Below are 7,733 nucleotides of genomic sequence, written 5' to 3' on the forward strand. Positions count from 1 at the left end.
GGATTTATATACAATTGTACAACAAAAAGTCATTTTGCTTTGATGGTTAGATTGTTTCCGATGGTTGAAGATCAATTAAAGATGGTCAATATTTATCTCTTGTCTATCTTAGATGTTAGAATATCTTCCAATTTGATCTTATGTAAATGAACATTCAGCGTAAAAGATGCGGATATATTGATTTGAGAGCCCTCAAAATTTATTGAAGTTGTTCCGTAGAACCATGCCGAGGAGAATGAGAATGAGCTGATCGTTCTCAACAACAATGTGGGTTAACGTTAGGCATTGACGGATATAACAATTTATCCGCGATGTGCTCCCATGTGCTCCCGCGTTCAGACCAGGCTTCCTCACCACGACCAGGCCGTTAATGGCGTCTGCTGACTGCAACCTGGCCTCCCGCTTTCCGTGCCTGCTCCCACGTGCTTCCCCGTGGTCACTGTTTGTCTTGGTCGCCTTCGCTTCCCTGCGCGCCTTCCCTTTTGCACCTCCCAACCCTTCTTCTTCCTCGCCACGCTCGACCTCCTCTCTCTCTCTCTCTCTCTCTCTCTCTCTCTGTGCCACTGGTGGCTTCCTCTTCTCACCACGCGTGCCATTGCTCCTTCCTCCTGATCTCTGCTGCTTCTCCCGGCGCTCGGCTCCCATTCCACTCTCCTGCGTTCGACTTTTTCCATCTCCCTCCCGGGCTTTTTCTCTCCTCTCTCTTTTTCTGTCTGTCTGAGCATCCGACGGGTGTTTGCTGACCCGTGGTTTCTCCCTGCTCGCTCTCTGATCCGCAAGCCTTGTGTCGCCTGTCTGCTTTCTTCTGCTATCTTCGGGCTTCCCCTGTGACTAGACCTCTGCAAGCTCCTGGTGTTTTTCTGCTCGGTCGATGGCTCGCCTACTTGATGGTGGTGAACCCATTCTGTTGACACCATCTACCCCTGTTACATACCAGAGGATGATGGACCGCATCGCCAGGCTGGAAAGTGACAATCTGAACCTGCGTGAGTATGTGTCTTCCCTCTCTGCCACGATGACTAATCTGAAGAAGCAGCCAGACTGTAGGACGCAACATGAATCAGACTTACCGGATAAACTTTTCACAGCCATCTCAGTTATTGCTGACCTCAAAACACAAGTGAACAATAGCAGGCTTCTTGTGTCTGATTCGAAGGAGAAACAATCTGCACTTGACCAAAAGCAATGCTCTTTACAAACTGAAACAGAACGACAACTGAATTCGTGGTCTTCCTTCTGCAGCAACCCCAATCCTACTTCTCCCTCCAGGGTGGAGAAGCTGGTCCAAACTAAGATAACTTATGAAAGAGTTCGGTGGGCCTGCGAACTGAATTTGTGAGTGCGTGGACTCCCTCCATCCTCCTCTGAACCTCTTCAGGCATGTTATTCCTTCCTCAATGATCAGCTCGATATCACTGACATCACACTAGACAGTGCTTGGATAGGACATGACAACACTCTCTTTATCCAATTCCTTTCACTTGCTGACCGCCTTTGGGTTCTTCGTGTGAAGAGGAAGCTCTTCCTCCTTCCCACCAAGATCTATCTTGATGAGTATCTTATCTGATCACAAGTTGCACAACTCAAACAAGCTCACGCCGTTGTTATGGCAGCACGAGGGGAGGGTAAATACACAGTGATTAGAAACCTTTAGGCAGAGGTTCGCAACATCTTTCCTAGTGGGTGGGAGTCGAGGTCAGGCTTTAAGGCCAAATGACGTGCACAGAGACAATTGGACACAAGTGAGGCACTTGCTAGCTCCCTGTGCCTCAACTGTTGGAATGGCAATGGTACCTTGTGGTCCTTGCCTAGCTTACTTAGTGATGCTATTGGTTCAACCGACCTTTTTATTATGGAGACACATGAGAGCCCCATGCGTCCTCTTCCAGGGGTTACCGGCTTCCAGTGGCTCTCTTTCTTCAGAGACGAGGTCAGGTGTTCAGGTGGCATCAGGTGGGCTCTGGTGGGGTTGCCTGTCTAGGCCTTGTTTAAGCTTGAGATTGGCCATGCAGCCCCAAGTTAGCAAGGGGCTCAGCTCCCTTGCTATGCTCGAGAGACAGTGTTTTCGTCACCACTTCTAGGACACCACGACCAAGATGTCCTTTTTGGACTCCCTAGTCAGGCTGAGTGTCCTCTATGACTCTACTGTGTGGGGCCCCTCCCTCTTGGAGTCTAATTGCACCTCTGTCGAAAGAGTCCAGACTCTTTTTCTTCATCACATTATCAGATGTCACCGATCCACACCTCACAACATCATTCTAGCCGAGTTTGGGGCTCACCCTTTCAGATTGGGGACCATTTTTTATTTGGTCTAGTTCCTTCACCAACTTCAAAGTTTCGCCAATTCTTCTAAAGGTCGTCACAAATATTCCTACTTGGCCTATTGCTCCTTTGAGGCGGTCACAAGCTCAGACCTTGGTAGCATATCTCGATGTTGGTTCGCCCAAGCCTCTGCCCTTCTTGGCTCAATTGGTACTTCTATGGACCACCTGCCTCCCTTTTTGTTTTCCCTAGATGTTTCGGCTCATCTCCTTCCACTCTAGAAGGAGTTGAATGAGCATGTCAAACTTGACATCTACAGGCAGTATATTATCACGACTTGGAGTCACCCTCTCGGTGGGCTTCGTTTGCACATGGCCTCCTATGCTGAGCACTTCCTTGATATCCAGAACGGAGTCATTTTACGCCTCTAGTACCTCACTTTTCGTTGGACTCACGCCCTCCACATCTCATTGGGTTCTTTCAGAGTTGGTTCCCATTGACTACGTATCCAGATTGTTCACCAGGTCGACAAGGCAAACAAGGTTTATTACCTTTGTCACCTTGAGGAGGCTAAGAACGAGATTCACTTTATTTTCCGTTGTCCCATCTATTATGAGATCCGAGGGAGATTCCATTGTTTGTTCAAAAAATACAGGTCCCTTTCTTCATTTTTTAGCTATACTGACTAGTGATGTCTCACACTTTGAGAGACCCTAGGGCTTCGTGACCACACTCTCTAGATCCAGTCTCCCTCGACTTCAACCCCTAGGCAACTAATTACTTCCTTCTTCACCCCTGTGGTTCCCTCTTGGGAGTTGAAGCAGTCTCTTTGCACTAGCTCGAGCCACACCAAGTCTGTGAGACCTCGCAGAGATCACACTCGTCAACGCCCCCTACTTCTAGTGGTCCTCGGAGGAGGCAACCCAGTGCGCCTTCTCGTTCTAGTGCGCACCTTTCTATTCTAGACTACTTCTTGCCTGTGAGGAGTACCTAGTTGTTTCTCTGTCTCTCTCTCTCGTCTTAGTTTACTATTTTTGGCTTTCATGTTCTTTTCGCAGACACCATTTGGTGTTCCCTCTCTTGTTGACGTTTTCCTTTTGTACTATTCCCAGTCCCCTAGACACCCGTTGGTCTCTTGTTGGACATTAATAAATTTATCTTATCTATTTGATAATATTTTCCTTTACATTGAGGTTGATTGGATATCTCTAAAGTGATGTAGGAGCCTCTTTGAAGATGAACAACTGATGAATTTTTTCTATACTCATTTCATTGGGTATAAATTAGATTTTAAATTGGCCAGTTGAATTCAATACAAGAGGCTTGTGCATGCTCTGCATTGTTAGTGAATGTTGTTATAGATGTAATAGGCATTGAATTTGCATTTAAAATACGATATCATTGTGATATTGTTGTCAGGTTTCAACTGTGTAATTTTTCGAGTCAAACTCATTGACCCATGTTTCATGATATATCATTATCATGGACTCCCACAAGTATTTCATTAAAATAGCCAAGTAATATTTACCTTAGTGCAGTGCAGTAAACTTATAATTCCAAATTGTTTTACCTCTAGCATAATCAGAAGAACTTAATAATGAAAATCAAGGTATTACAAGATTCATATATGATAACATAGATGATAAATTGTGTAAGAAAAGGAAGATATTCAAATATCAACTTGATTTCGTACAAGGTTAAGCACCCTTTTTTTTTGTTGCTTTTATAATAAAAACAAAGAATAGAGAGAGATTTGTAGCCATTTAATATGTCTTCCCATCATGAGCAAACAATAGGTTGCATACATTAAAGACAAAAGTGTTTTCAACTTCCGGAGGATGTTTCAAGTGTCGATTTGTATAACCATTGTTACAACCTGATTAATAGATCACTCGCAGAGATAGCTAAGCTTTTTAACAACATTTAGGGTCAAGATGTTCCTAGGAGCTCCTCTACTGACATTGAATCCATTAAGGCGGTTTCTTAAAATAGGTATGAAAATTTATTGTTAGATTGATTATCAGTAGTGAGCGGTTTTATAAGAAGGGCTATGCTTTTCATATTATCATTATAGTTGAGGTGTTCTATTACTTTGGGATAATAATTGGATAAGCTATTAGAATTGATATTTTAAGTTGTCTTTTCTAAATAGATGTATACGAGACATCCATATTAACTTACATTGTAAATATATATTGTTAATTAGTACATTGCAATAGATTAAGTTTAACTAGTGGGAAGGAAGTGTTTTGCATTGTAAACTCAAGTTCAAATCTTATAGATGGAAGATGGATACCTTTGAGAAATTCTTTTAAAAGGAACACAAAATTCTAGCAAAGCTTAGTTCAAGGTAATAATTTTTGTGGTGAAAGAAAAAATTTATATGAATTTTAAAATAGAATATTCACATTGACAACTTCTGTTGGCAAGTTTATCTACAATTAAAAAATACATAAATAAATTTGATAACAAATTTTTGAATTGTTGTTCATTCTTATAGTTTTTGCAAGTTTGTCCATGATTCAAAAAAATATATTTGATGACAATTTTTTTTAATTAATGTTCACATCAAGGTATTTTTTAATGGTTAATATTCGCTAGTTGGCTAATTTTAGAAATTTTTGACTAATATTTTCGATTTAATGCAAACTAAATAACCACATTTTTTTAAAATTTAGTTCTAAAATATTTAAAATTGCTCAATAAATTATTTTATTAAAAAAATTAAACTCAAATATTTGCCACAGCATTTGATCCATTATTAGAATTGATTCACCTAAATATTACACATTTTGGAGAAATTTAATTAATTGACCAATAATTATCGTAGTTAATTAATTACTTTAGGGATATATAACCAATATTTAATTTTCATTATTGATTTTAAATATAATGTAATGAACCTTATAATATTCCATGAGGTAAAAATGTTCAAGTTTGATTTGTAATATTTCATGATGATTATAACTCCCTCTTATTATTAAGATTTGCCAATATTTTCTACACAAAAATTATGATTCCTAAATAATCACCAATAGAAACAATTTTATTTTTCAAAATAATTAAATATTTGTCAATATTTTATATCTTTTTTTTGGAGGGGGCTTTCTTAAAGTTTACCTTGGTTCACATTATAGTTTTTGCTAACAATATTTCCACACAGTTCCTGAAAACAATAATATGGTTGTTGAAAATATTATATGCTAAATCATAGACGTTACATCAACAAAGGGATGTAAATCATTGATTTTGTTTTTTTGTAGAATAGGTCTCCTTAAAGATAAGTGACAAACGCTAATGAAATTGTCAATGAGCTAATAATTCATCACATTTGTTTTTGGTGGTACTAATAGTTTGTTTGGTAACCCAACAAGCCTTAAAAAGACATGTATGTATGTTGTGGAGATTGTCTAAGCCATTAGTTAAAATAAACATTGACAATAATAAATACAAACATTTATAAAGGTGAATGAGATGCCTCCCACTCACGCTCTTGCCTATGGGCGAATTCAAACTTTTGCTCATGTTGTTCGTTCTGTGACTGCTCCTGTTGTTGCGCTGGTTGTGGTTGGGGACGCTCCTGTTGGGTCTGGTGCCTCTCTCGCGGTGAAGATCATTCTCGCTCCTGCTCCTGTGATTTCTCCTACTCGTCCACCGACTTCTCCTGCACTGGTTACTAGGGTTTCTACGACGGCTCTGCCTACCATTGGAGCTTCTTAGATCTCTATTTCTGTAATGGTTGCGGCTAGGTTTCCTCCTGTGCTGTCTGTTGCGGCTAGGAGTGGTCCTGGTCTCAGTGTTCATGTTTCTCCTGTTGCGAAAGGTTCTCCTATTTGTTCTGCTCTTTCTTATGCGGATGTGGTCGCATATGAGGCAACTATTTATGATCTTGTGAGGAAGGGGCTCAGGTTGTTTGCTCCTTAAGTGAGTCGTTCGACTGTGCTTGTCCCAGTTAGTAATCCCCTTGTGCTTCATTTTGAACAAGATGTAGTTGAGGAGATCAACTCAATGTGGTGGATTACTCCAATACAACTATTATTTTTCGTTTTCGGGGTTTTTGGCCCTCTCTTTCATATTTGCATGCTTGGATTTCCAAATTTTGGAAACCAATCATTTCGGATGAAATGCAGATATACCCTATGGCATGGGCTTTTTCTATTGTGAAATTTGCTAATGCTGATGACAAAAATGCCATCCTGGGTCGTGGTTTCTCTTGGGAGGAAAGGTTCCCCTTGATGGCCAAACCTTGGTTTCCGGCATTTAATCTAACTATTGAAACCTTTAATAAGATTCCTCTTTGGGTGAGGTTACCAAATCTTCCCCTTCATTTCTGGTAGGATTCAGTCCTGGAGGCTACAGAGGATGCTCTTGGGGATTTCATATTGGCTGATTCAGTTTCCTCCAATGTCTAGAGGACTACATATGCTTGCATCCTAGTGGAGATGGATACCTCCAAGGGGCTTCCAGAAATGTTGAAGCTGGCTTCTCCAATTGGTTCTTGGATTCAGTTGTTTGATTATGAGGGTATTCCTTTCAGATTTAGGACATGCCATAAGACCGACCATCTTGCTGCGAGTTGCTCCTCTGACAAGGTTAGATGGAAGAAATCACCTTCTTGGTGGTCGGGGGTTTCAGATGATCACTACACAGTTCATAAGGTTTCTACGGAGGTGGATGGCTCGGATAGCTCTTCGCATATTGATCTCTCTTTGGCCAAGGATTCTATTGTTGTTTTTGGTGATTTGAAGGTTGTCTCTACGACGGTTTTGAATCAGAATGTTGTTGCTGACTCGTTGCTTGTTGTTGTCTCTACGATGGTTTCAAATCAAAATGTTGTTTCTAACTTGTTGCCTGCTGTTGTCTCTGTTGATTCGACTGTTGTCCCTTAACTAGCTCTGGATCGTAATGTTGTTGTCCATTTTTCTATTGTTGACTCTGTCGATGAGGGGCTGTTGGGGGTCAGTTGGGACTAGCAAAAGGTTGCTGGGAAGGTAGAGGATGGTTGGATATTAGTCAAAGGAAAAAAGGCAAATCCTCTGTTCCTTCTTTTGATATGTCTTTACGCTCTCAAAAGACTGGACCAAAATGTAAATCTTGATGGTCTTTTACTTCTTGGGTTGTTTGCCCTCTTGTTGGGAACTTTGGTGTGTTTCTCTATTTTGTTGGGTGGTTTATCACAGTTGTACTTTGATCCTCATTGTTATATCTTTATGGCCTTTTGTTAAAAGGTTTCGAATCCTTTCAAAACCTGTTTTTACTTAATCAAAACATTTATAAATGTAATATATTGTGTAGAACATGTGTGACTAATCTACTAAATCACTACCTCACATTTAAATGATGTTTGAGTGACTATTTTAATATGCAATGCAAATTGTTGGGGGTTTACTCATAAGCCAAACATCAAGATGAAAAGCATATATATATTATTGGTTAAAACTAGATATTTGCTAGAAGAAAGGGGTTGGAAA

The sequence above is a fragment of the Cupressus sempervirens genome, chromosome 6 (genome assembly GCF_028749045.1).
Source record: "Cupressus sempervirens isolate cs-2001-9-10 chromosome 6, ASM2874904v1, whole genome shotgun sequence".
Taxonomy (NCBI): Eukaryota; Viridiplantae; Streptophyta; class Pinopsida; order Cupressales; family Cupressaceae; genus Cupressus; species Cupressus sempervirens.